Genomic DNA, 13,080 nt, shown 5'->3' on the forward strand with positions numbered 1-13,080 from the left:
TAGTTAAATTATAACATAATGTTTAATATAATATTCAAAACTTGTGGATGACACTGACAACAAAACACATTGAACCACTCAGAGGTGTTTAGGTTTTAAATGTGGTATCTCAGCATAAAGACTACATACATTAGTCACTGTATCTTATCAATATTATGGTCAGTGTGAGTTACCATGATATTAACCTCATCCACACTCTTCAAATACTACCACCATCATAACTACATTATAATCACTTACTATAACAGAACTTTACTTAACCAAATACAATAAAAATGTTAAATTAATCTGACCTGAGAGTCTCAGACAACAGTTTGGGCTCTTCAGTGCAGCACAGATGAGATCCAGTGCAGAATCCTTCAAGACGTTTCCACTCAGGTCCAGTTCTCTCAAATGGGACGGATTGGAGCTGAGAGCTGAAGCCACAACTTCAACGTCTCTCATTGACAAGGAGCAGTTCTCCAGTCTAAATGAAGAATACAACCAGATGTGGGGGGGGGGGGGGAAGAGAGAGAGAGAGAGAGAGAGAGAGAGAGAGAGAGAGAGAGAGAGAGAGAGAGAGAGAGAGAGAGAGAGAGAGAGAGAGAGAAGGGGGGAGATTAAAAAATAAAATACATATTCCTGGATAGAGAAGCTACTTGCAACCAGCAGAAGAAGACTTTCATAAAATTTGAATTGGCAATTTGAATTGGCTCATAAAAGCATAATTTCTTTCCAGATGAAGATAGATATTCGTCCAAAGTTCACGTTGGTCAACAGTAGAACACTACATTTTCAATATTCAATAAATTCAGTGGAAATGGGAGGGTGAGCTAATAGTATTTAGAGTCTAAGGGAGGTGAGCTAATAGTATTTAGAGTCTAAGGGAGGGTGAGCTAATAGTATTTAGAGTCTAAAGGAGGGTGAGCTAATAGTATTTAGAGTCTAAGGGAGGGTGAGCTAATAGTATTTAGAGTCTAAGGGAGGGTGAGATAATAGTATTTAGAGTCTAAGGGAGGGTGAGCTAATAGTATTTAGAGTCTAAGGGAGGGTGAGCTAATAGTATTTAGAGTCTAAGGGAGGGTGATCTAATAGTATTTAGAGTCTAAGGGAGGGTGAGCTAATAGTATTTAGAGTCAAGGGAGGGTGATCCAATTCTGATAATAAAATAGTCTGGGTTTTTATATATACATGTTTTACTGCAGCTTTTTATTTATTTAATCAGACTTTGTCTAATAATACCCCTCTGTTGCTTTCACTTGTAGAACACACACACACACACACACACACACACACACACACACACACACACACACACACACACACACACACACACACACACACACACACACACACACACACACACACACACACACACACACACACACACACACACACACACACCTCCGTCTTTCTCTCTCTACTCTGCCGATGTGAACGTAAATAAAAGCCTGTCTACTGAAGGATAGTCTGTCTCAGTCCCTCATATCTCTGGACACTTTCTTCATACTGAGCAAGCACAGAAACGCTATTGGCCCATTTTGGACTGAGGTCGATTAAAAAAAGGCTTCTAAATCCTAACATTATTCTGAAAAAACCCATGTTTCTATGTCAGTGGTGCTCAACCTTTTCATGTCAAGGACCCCCAGAATTCTCTCTATTGTGCCACGGACCCCCATCTGAAAATATGTAGTTCCAGGGACCCCCCAGACGCAAATATTTTAGTTAAAAATGTTTGCTCTGAAATATATATTCAATGATTTGCGCCACATTTTAACGATTTTTCAAAAATAGCAGACCTACAAGCTCATAGCGCGCCACTCGGTGGCGCGCTATGAGCTTGTAGATCTGCTATTTTTCAATAGCTAAATTATAACATAATGTTTAACCCATTAGGCCTGACGTCGAAATAAAGAAAATGTATTCTGAAAGAATATATATTTAAAGATCTGTGTTGCATTTTCACTATCTTTTAAAAATAGCAGACCTACAAGCTCATAGCGCTTGTAGTGTGAGTTACCATGATATTAACCTCATCCACACTCTTCAAATACTACCACCATCATAACTACATTATAATCACTTACTATAACAGAACTTTACTTAACCAAATACAAATAAAAATGTAAATGAATCTGACCTGAGAGTCTCCAGACAACAGTTTGGGCTCTTCAGTGCAGCACAGATGAGATCCAGTCCAGAATCCTTCAAGACGTTTCCACTCAGGTCCAGTTCTCTCAATGGGACGGATTGGAGCTGAGAGCTGAAGCCACAACTTCAACGTCTTCCTCTCTGAGGTCACAGCCAACAAGTCTGTAATTACAGATTAAATGTAACATCAGAGATGATCAAAACAGAACAGACCATGTTCACTGTCAAGGAGGTTCCCTGTGGTGCTGTCTGAAATGTGTGTGTGTGTGTGTGTGTGTGTGTGTGTGTTTGGATACTTTTCTAACTAAGCAAATAGTGGCAGCATAGGCGGCGGGTGTGTAAGGCTAGGGAAGGCTTAGCCTTCCCAAATATTATGCTGGGTATTTTTTTTAATATATATAATATATGTGCGCAGCATTATAGAAGGCTATTGTGTGTGTTTGCGTGTGTGTGTGTGTGTTGTCGCTGCCCCCTGGTGATCGCTGATCGGATAGGCTATACACTATACATACAGCAACTGGCCTAATCAGCATATGATTGACTATATTGGTATGTCTGTAAACCTCGTCTTCCAGTCGCTTTGTAGCAAAGAGTAGCGCGCGCAGGTTTGTTTTGGAAACAGCAAACGCAAAATGTATTTTTCAAGGCAAAGATAAAGTAATTAATTAGTAAGTAAGAAGCTGTGAGTCGGCTGTCAGAACTCAGCAGCACCATGCAGTGCTGTCAGAACTCAGCAGCACCATGCAGTGCTGTCAGAACTCAGCAGCACCATGCAGTGCTGTCAGAACTCAGCAGCACCATGCAGTGCTGTCAGAACTCAGCAGCACCATGCAGTGCTGTCAGAACTCAGCAGCACCATGCAGTGCTGTCAGAACTCAGCAGCAGCATGCAGTACTGTCAGAACTCAGCAGCAGCCCAGGCGGTGGCGTAACCGTCTGGGCACCCGACTGGTAAACCAGTCGCAGTGTGCCGCGGGTTCGACTCCCGAGCCCGACACGGCCTTTACTGCATGTCTTCCCCCCATCTCTCTCCCGTTTCCTGTCAGCCTACTGTCTGTCCCTTCAAAAAACCAATAAAAGGCGTAAGCCGCAAAAAAAATATCTTAAAAAAAAAAAGAAAAAACTCAGCAGCACCATGCAGTGCTGTCAGAACTCAGCAGCACCATGCAGTGCTGTCAGAACTCAGCAGCACCATGCAGTGCTGTCAGAACTCAGCAGCACCATGCAGTGCTGTCAGAACTCAGCAGCACCATGCAGTGCTGTCAGAACTCAGCAGCACCATGCAGTGCTGTCAGAACTCAGCAGTACCATGCAGTGCTGTCAGAACTCAGCAGCACCATGCAGTGCACGGTTCACGGTTCACACCACTGCAGCAACACTGACACGTTCAGCGGAGAGGCTGCTGTCTCTGTGCCGTCTGTGGAGAGCCATGAGGGGCAGAAACACTGACATGTTCAGCGGAGAGGCTGCTGTCTCTGAGCCGTCTGTGGAGAGCCATGAGGGGCAGAAACACTGACACGTTCAGCGGAGAGGCTGCTGTCTCTGAGCCGTCTGTGGAGAGCCATGAGCCGCGACTCCCGGAGGGGCAGCAACACGCCAACACCGCCGGGTAATCTACACTGACTGACTCCAGACTTGAGACGTCCAAAAGTCGTTGTCTACTCTGTGTATAGGCTAATTCATTGGTAAAAGTATGCTAAATAACTCATTTTTAGACCATCTGGGAAATAAATAAATCTGCGGCGGCGGCTGAGCAGCGATAATCCCCCCCCCCCCCCCCCCCCCCCAACGCAATTCTATAGCCTACCCAAAGGTAAAAAGCACCCGCTGCCTATGAGCGGCAGTGAGTAACATATTTAATTTAAATGTGCTCATAACTTTCCACTGTTGTCATTTGATTGTAATACAAACATTAAATAATTAAAACGATCCCAACTCGCTGCTGTTGTTCCACTCTATGGCAGTGAAGTGAATAAATGTTCTGTCAACAGATGAACAGTCTGTACGACCGCATGCCATGGCAAAATCACCCTGATGTCACTAAATATACTATCATCATATCATACTATAATTCAGTCAATGTCTGAGTGTGTGTCACTGTGACTGCCGTGGCTCCTCACTGCCTGCACCAATCACTCCCAATCACTTTTCACACAGGCATTGACCATAATAATATCGAGGTCTTAACGAAGCCCTTTTTCTGATTTGACACATTAATGATTAATAATGAATTTATTAGTGAATTAAAAATGTGAAAACACACCCGGGCGCAGTACCCCCCGCGGCCACAAGGGGGGGGGGGGTTGGCAAATATCTCACAACGGGTAAGGGCTAGTATACTAAACACAAATCACACTTGAATTGGATTGCAATACTAATCATCATATAATATCATCATACTATAATTAAGCCAATGTCTGTCTGAATGTGTCACTGTGTCACTGTGACTGCCGTATCTCCTCACCGCCTGCACCAATCGCTCCCACTTTTCACACAGGCATTGACCATAATAATATTTTTTTTCCAATTTAACAAATTATGAATTAATAATGAATTTATTAGTGAATTAAAAATGCGAAAATGCACCCAGAGCGCAGTACCCCCCGCGGCCACAAGGGGGGGGATAGGGTAAGGGCTAGTATATATATATAAATATGAAGTGAGGGGGGGGGGGTCTCTCTCTCTCTCTCTCTGAATGAAGTATATAGTGATCTAACATGTTAACATCCACACTACTAACCTGGCTGATTTGCAGTTCTTCACAGCTGGGACCAGTCTCCGTCGCCCCTCCAGTGATGTGTTGTATTTCTGCAGGTCCAACTCCTCCACAGCCTCCTCTGACATCATCAGCATAGAGGCCAGAGCTGAACACTGAGGCACAGTGAGTTCCTTCCCTGAGCTGTTCTCTGACTCCAGGTACTGTTGGATCCCCCGACTGACTGACGGGTCGTTCATCTCCATCAGACAGTGGAAGATGTTGATACATCTGTCAGGAGAGGCATCATCATCGTTCATCTTCTTCAGGTTGTTGATGACTCTCTGGATCTCCTCTGGACTGTTCTCTGTCTTACCCAGCAGACCTCCTAACAGACTCTGGTTGGACTGCAGTGAGAGACCATGAAGGAAGCGGACAAAGAGGTCCAGGTGACCACTCTCACTCTGCATGGTTTTCTTCATAGCAGCCTTCAGGAAGTCAGACAGGGAACTGTCACTGTTGAAACGGCGGTCTCCCAGGAATGTATTCAGGACCTCCGTGTTCTTCTGAGTGAAACAGTGGGACAGGTAGACTGCAGCCAGAAACTCCTGGAAGCTCAGATGAATGAAGCAGTAGACCGTTTTGTGGAAGAACACACCGTCTTCTTTGAAGAACTTTGTGCAAAAGCCCAGGTTCTTCAAGTCCACGTTCACATCAAGACCACACGCCTGCAGGTCCTCCTCATAGAAAATGATGTTGCCTTTGACCAGTTGGTGAAACGCCAGCTTGCTCAGCTTCAGAAGAACTTTCCCTGCATCCTTTATGAGCTTCCCTCTGTCTGCCTCGCCTAGTGCAGGATTCTCCCGCTGTATCTCACCCATCAGGAAGTGGCAGAACAGCTCAACCAGGGTTTTGGGCAGCCTGAATGTCGCCCCCATGTTCTTCACCATGTTCTTCACAATGGTAGCAAGGATCCAACAGAAGACTGGGATTTCACACATGGTGAGGAGGATCTTTGATTCTTTGATCTGTGAGAGGATTGATCTGGCCTGGATCTCATCACTGAACGTCTTCTCGAAGAACTCCTTCTTCTGGTCATCTCTGATGAACCCTCGTACTTCTGTCATCCTGTTTACAAACTCCTTAGGGATCTGATTGGCTGCTACAGGTCGCGAGGTTATCCAAACGCGAGCAGAGGGGAGGAGCTCTCCCTTGATGAGGTTTAGAAGGAGATCTTTCACTGGGTAAGAGTCGTTGAGATTCATGAGGCCAATTTCTTTGCTGAAATCAAACTGAAATTTATTTTCATCATAACCATCCAGAACAAACATGACTTTAAAGGGGACGTCGCTGTAGTTTCCTGATTTCTGCAATTCAGTGAAGATAAGATTAAGAACGTCTTTCTCGATAAATCTGGTTTCCACGATGCAGCGGTGAATTAGCTGTGCCAAAGTAAACTTCTGTCCCTTGAGCATATTTAACTGGCGGAACTTGAGCGGGAACACGAGGTGTGGGTCTTGGGGGAAACATTTCTTGGCCCAGTCGAACATAAATTTGTGTACGAGGATCGTTTTCCCAATTCCTGCACAGCCAACGGTCAGCACTGTTCTTATGATTCGTCCGGAAAGGTCTTTGAACATCTGAACCAGTTGGATTTCCTCTCTTGCCTTCTTCATCTCCATCTGTCTGGCCTCATGATGGCTGTGGATGTCTGTTCTTTCGATGTCTACATTGTAGAGCGGAGCGAAGACGTTTTTAAACACGACCTCAGTCTCTGTGCCCAAATCTACACTCAGATATGTGCTGTTCATGTTGTGTTGAAGCTGCTCTTCATAGTCAGTGATGTGACGATATCCTGGTGTTCTCTTCAACAGACCTGTAGCGAACAAAGCAATTCTATGTTTAACAGCCTTGTCTCCACACACACACACACACACACACACACACACACACACACCTCTCAGTTTGGCAGCTCTGTGTCGTCTTTTCTTCTCTTCTTCTGTCAAAGCTGAAATGTGAGACAGTGATTGGTCAGTGAGATGTGAGACAGTGATTGGTCAGTGAGATGTGAGACAGTGATTGGTCAGTGAGATGTGAGACAGTGATTGGTCAGTGAGATGTGAGACAGTGATTGGTCAGTGAGGAGACTCTATAGGATCATTCTCATCTTCACATAATGACACAGAGATGGATGGATTTATATCAACATAGATTGTAAATAAATCTAGTTAAAAATAAATTAAAGACTCACGGACACGAGGTTGCTTGTTAAAGATTAAAGTTGCCAGTGCTACTGCGTACATGGTGAGAGTAACAATAAGCCCTGGTCTTAATCTGCCTGGTGGTACTTTAGGAGCTGAAAGACAGAAATAGAAAACATAAATAGAAAAGAAAATCTCTGAACATTTTTTAATTCCCCTGCGAATGCTTCCTAGTAAAACAGGAAGTGAACAGATTCACGTCCTGGTTGCACCCAAGAAAGCTTAGAGAAGGAAAAGACACCAGCGTCATGGTGTCACGTGACTGGACGCCGGGGCTGCGCCATGACACCCCACCACGCCCCCATGTGCCAAAGTTCACACTGGAAGTTTGATGAATACATGGGAGTGGATGGGAGACCGCTGGACATCTTGTAAACAAACATTATTTATGAACGATAGCGACCTTTGTCATATAATCGGTCCAGACTTCAAGACAGTAGAAAGTAATGTGTGATGTTATGTTACAGAAGCGTTTATTTTACAATGGTCTCAATCATTCAGAAAGTGTTTATTTATATGCTTGTCTATACTTTGCTCCATTCACTCCAATACATTCCCAGCAGTTTCGGCAGCAGATTCGTCACTGTGTAGGCTACTACTTAAAACTACTGTTGTATTATACTAGGCGGGTTGGTCCTAAGGCTATATGAAAAAAAGTATTTAATCAAACACCACTGACTTGTAATATTGCAAAATCCTTTATTCTCAACATTTTTTTAAGCGTTATTTAGTTTGTAATGTTGATGAATTAAAAACAATATAGGTATGGGGTTTGAAGGCAGGATTGTGAACCCAATACTGCCACCAGCTGGCGGAGTCAGGTTAAGCCCGAGGTACCAGATCTGTGCTCTTTAAATTCCTGAATAAAATGAAACAGTTAGCAAGTCGAAAAACACCCAGTCGGAAAACAATCTGTGATATGTTTTCTATTATATTCCTGGACCGATTATATGACAAAGGTCGCTATCGTTCATAAATAATGTTTGTTTACAAGATGTCCAGCGGTCTCCCATCCACTCCCATGTATTCATCAAACTTCCAGTGTGAGTTCTGGCACATGGGGGCGTGGTGGGGTGTCATGGCGCAGCCCCGGCGTCCAGTCACGTGACACCATGACGCTGGTGTCTTTTCCTTCTCTAAGCTTTCTTGGTTGCACCATATAGCTCCACCCCCCTCATAGAGTTGTGGGAGGAGTTTCAAGTCAATCCGACAAACCGGAAGTAGGAATTATAGTTTCATGAAAGTGGAAGTCCGTACGGCTTTCCACTTTAAAAAAACAATAATTCCTACTAACCCACCCACCAGGTTTGGGACCTTTAGCATGCTGTAAACTGGAGTTATGGCTGTTTGAAGCCCAGCCAATAGGATTCAATAATGATAGTCCCCCTAGAAACCCCTCAAGGACCCCCTGGGGGTCCCCGGACCGCACTTTGATAACCACTGGCATGGCTGGCAAATGGGAGGAGAGATGATGTGTAGGCAGGAGGGCTATGTATGCGATGGACTACAAGGCCCAGCATGCTTTGCATGCATCAGACTTCCGGGGACTAGTAAACAAGGGTTGTACTCAGGGGGGCAGTCAGACAGATATTTAACCAGGGGGGCAGTCAGACAGATATTTAACCAGGGGGGGCAGTCAGACAGATATTTAACCAGGGGGGCAGTCAGACAGATATTTAACCAGGGGGGGCAGTCAGACAGATATTTAACCAGGGGGGCAGTCAGACAGATATTTAACCAGGGGGGCAGTCAGACAGATATTTAACCAGGGGGGCAGTCAGACAGATATTTAACCAGGGGGGGCAGTCAGACAGATATTTAACCAGGGGGGCAGTCAGACAGATATTTAACCAGGGGGGCAGTCAGACAGATATTTAACCAGGGGGGCAGTCAGACAGATATTTAACCAGGGGGGCAGTCAGACAGATATTTAACCAGGGGGGCAGTCAGACAGATATTTAACCAGGGGGGCAGTCAGACAGATATTTAACCAGGGGGGCAGTCAGACAGATATTTAACCAGGGGGGCAGTCAGACAGATATTTAACCAGGGGGGCAGTCAGACAGATATTTAACCAGGGGGGCAGTCAGACAGATATTTAACCAGGGGGGCAGTCAGACAGATATTTAACCAGGGGGGCAGTCAGACAGATATTTAACAAGCGGGGGGCAGTCAGACAGACACTTTGTGAAGCCACTAAGGAAATCGGGATTTCCTTAAAGTTCATATAATGGCCTGTTGTGGCGCTGTCACTGGACCCAGAAAAACCCATAGCCCCATAGAAGTCCATGTATTTGGGCCCAACTTCACCTAGACTGTATTACCTTAATAAACATGGTCATGGACATGACTACTTTCTGCTTCCAGTCACTAGTTTAAAGTCTCATTTCTAATGTCATAATATTCGAGTCATAATATTCGAGTCAAAATAAAAACCAACTAAGAAGAAGGGGGGAAGTCACGCCTCGTTGTCTGGGCCAGCCAATGGGCCAGCTGGGCCCAAACGGATCTAGAAAGATGGAGACTTACAATTGAAGGACTGACAGGCTTCATCTTACGTTCATGTTAGACCCGGGGAACGCTTTGTCCATATTTATTACAGTCTATGGTTGTACTACTAGCTACTAGCTGTGTCCCGTGTCCTGCCATTTAACAACATGGATGTAAACCCCTGGGCATGTGTGTGTGTGTGTGCGTGCCCGTCGGCAGGGCGGGGGGGGGTCAGGGGCGGGGCCCGGGGGGGCAGGGGGGGGCCTGCTCCTACCCGTGGAGGTAAACGGGCTCTCTCTCTCTCTCTCTCTCTCTCTCTCTCTCTCGACCATAGACACACGCTGTTATGCATGTTATGTAGACGGCACTATAATTGCATTGTATGTAGCCATAGCACGTCATAGTACATATGTATAGCATAGTATAGTATATATGTATAGTGTATGTATAGTTTCATTATATAGATATTCCACTGTTACGTTCTTAGCTTACGCATGTTTCATGATAAATGCTTTTTATGTGATTTTATGTGATGTATGATGCTGTTTTGTTCTTGCTTAATTGTAAGTCACTCTAAATGGAAAAAGGTGCATTTATTTAGCGCCTTTATCCAAGGCGCTTTACAGAGATTGTGCATTACATTCACCCATTCACACACACATTCATACACCGATGGCGGCGGAAACCATGCAAGGCACCAACTAGCACATCGGGAGCAATTTGGGGTTCAGTGTCTTGCTCAAGGACACTTCGACATGGACTCTGGATTAAGAGCGTCTGCTAAATGCCTAAATTGTAAATTGCTGTTAAGTTACAGTCTGTGACTAAGAAAGACTACGTTTCCCGTTTAGTTTTCCTCTTTAGAAATGTTTTCGGAAGCGGTAAAATGACACAGATTAATTTATTATTATTATGTTTTGTATCCGTGCAGAGCTCTGGCCCAAGGACCAGATGGAGGAAACACATGGACTCACTGGCCTCGGAACGTCTCGGGATCCCCCAGGAGGAAGTCACTAATGTTGCTCTGGAGAGGAATGTCTGGTGGAGATGTTGCCCCCGTGACCCGAATATGGATAAGCGGTTGAAGATGGATGTATGGACAACAACCACTATATTAATGACCAGTATGTCCTACAGCTTTAACCCCATTCTGACCTGAGATCAGATTCTAAAAATGTCTTCTACATCCTGACAGTTTTCTGAAAAAGCTATGTTTCTGTGTCAGTCGTCAGTCAGACCTACAGCTAATAGCAGATCTACAAGCTCATAGCGCGCCACCGAGTGGCGCGCTACGAGCTTGTAGATCTGCTATTTTTCAATAGCTAAAGCGTAACATAATGCTAACACCAAAAGGGGTTCCCGCCCAAAGTGTGTTAATACATTATAATTGCCCTCTATAAGTAAAATCTAACATTTAAAACACCTAAAATATATTTTTTATTTCATAAATTGATAATCTTTCACTCAATAGGGGGAACTCCTGTCGCAAGTTGATGATGTCATATGTCTAGCCCTATGGAACGTATGGAATGCTTTGTCTTATAATCCAGGGTTCATTTTAAGTCCAAACCATAGACTGTAATAAATATGGACAAAGCGTTCCCCGGGTCTAACATGGACGTAAAATGAAGCCCGTCAGTCCTTGTAAGTCGCCATCTTTCTAGATCCGTTTGGGCCCAGCTGGCCATTGGCTGGCCCAGACAACGAGGCGGTTTTTATTTTGACTCGAGTGGGAGGGGGATCCCGATCATAGACTGTAACGGTAGCCACGCCCCTCAGAACATACGCGACTTTATGGTCATTTATTTTATAAATGGGACCATCATTTTCCAAAAAGAATATTATGACATTAGAAATGAGACTTTAAACTAGTGACTGGAAGCAGAAAGTATTCATGACCATGTTCATTAAGGTAATACAGTCTAGGTGAAGTTGGGCCCAAATACATGGACTTCTATGGAGCTATGGGTTTTTCTGGGTCCAATGACAGACAGCGCCACAACAGGCCATTATATGAACTTTCAGGAAATCCCGATTTCCTCAGTGGCTTCACAAAATATCTGTCTGACTGCACCCCTGGTCCAAACATCTGAACACGCACACAATCAGTAAACTACGTACCTCTGTAAAGCGGGTTGTCTACAGCGTCGCTCTGCTCCACACTGAAGCGGTTCTTTATCGCACAGGATATTTTTTTAGCTTTTCTCCATTCCTCGTCGTTGCTGATCGTCACCGTCCGGGAGTCGGGCCCGATCCATTCCTCATCGTTGTAGATCCTGGTCTGGTTGGGTTTGGGTCGAGTCCATTTCTCACCGTGGAACCTCCATCGATAGACGACCACGGCCGACTCTGTGACGTCTCCGATGCACTGCAGCGTGCAGCTGCTGGAGTTGGAGTCACATGGTGCCACGATGGATAGCTCTGGATGTGGGACTCTCTCTGTTGAGGACACAGAATGAAGACATGAAGAATTAACCCATTCTGGGCCCCTTTGGTGTTTTAAACATTATGTTATAATTTAGCAATTGATAAATAGCAGATCTACGAGCTTGTGGGTCGGCTATTTTTGAAAAATCGAAGAACGACCGACATAGAAACATAGCTTTTTCAGAAAACTGTCAGGATGTAGAAGACATTTTTAGAATCTGATCTCAGGTCAGAATGGGTTAATGCAACACACATATATTATGAGCACAAGCACATGCACATGCGCACATGCACACATGCACACATGCACACTCGCACATGCACACGCGCGCCACACACGCACACACAAGCCGGGGGAACTGACTGAAGACGAGATGTTAACATGCCTCCTGCTGACCCTGAACTGACCTCATGCTTCCATCTATGCATGAGGAGTCCAAGCCCCTTCTTTTCACCCGACAGGAGAGGGAGTTTCCCCAGTTGGAAACGCAGCGCGTGGAAGGAACGCGAACACGTTATTATTTTTTTTACTTAAATTTCTATCCCACGATTTTGTAACCCAGTTTTTTCTTTTCACCCAGTGCCAATTATCTAATGTAATCCTGGGAGCTACACTTCCTCTGCCAACCTGGGGGGGCAGCGGACTGACCTCATGCCTCCTATTAAATTGCTGTACTGTACAAGATTCAAGATTCAAGATTCAATAATTTATTTGCCATGTCAACAAGTGATAGGAATTTGTCTTGGTTCATACTCAACATATACAGACAACCATAGATACACAAACAAGAAGGACAGTACAATACAAAAACAAAAACCAGCAGCATAGGGAATTACATTCAGTCAGTTTCTTTTAAAGTGCTATATGCATGTACTATGAGTTCAGATGTCTAATGGCTACAGGGTAAGTGCTATCCCTGAAGCGACATGTTGAGCTTTGGATACTTCTATATCTCCTGCCTGATGGGAGGAGATTGAAGAGGTGATGTGCAGGATGGGAGTTGTCTGCAATGATTTTATTTGCCTTCCTAATTATTCTGGTGGAGTAGAGTGAGGAAAGTGTAGGGAGGCTGCATCC

Source organism: Protomyctophum parallelum (genome assembly GCF_964188405.1).
Source record: "Protomyctophum parallelum genome assembly, chromosome: 16".
NCBI lineage: Eukaryota > Metazoa > Chordata > Actinopteri > Myctophiformes > Myctophidae > Protomyctophum > Protomyctophum parallelum.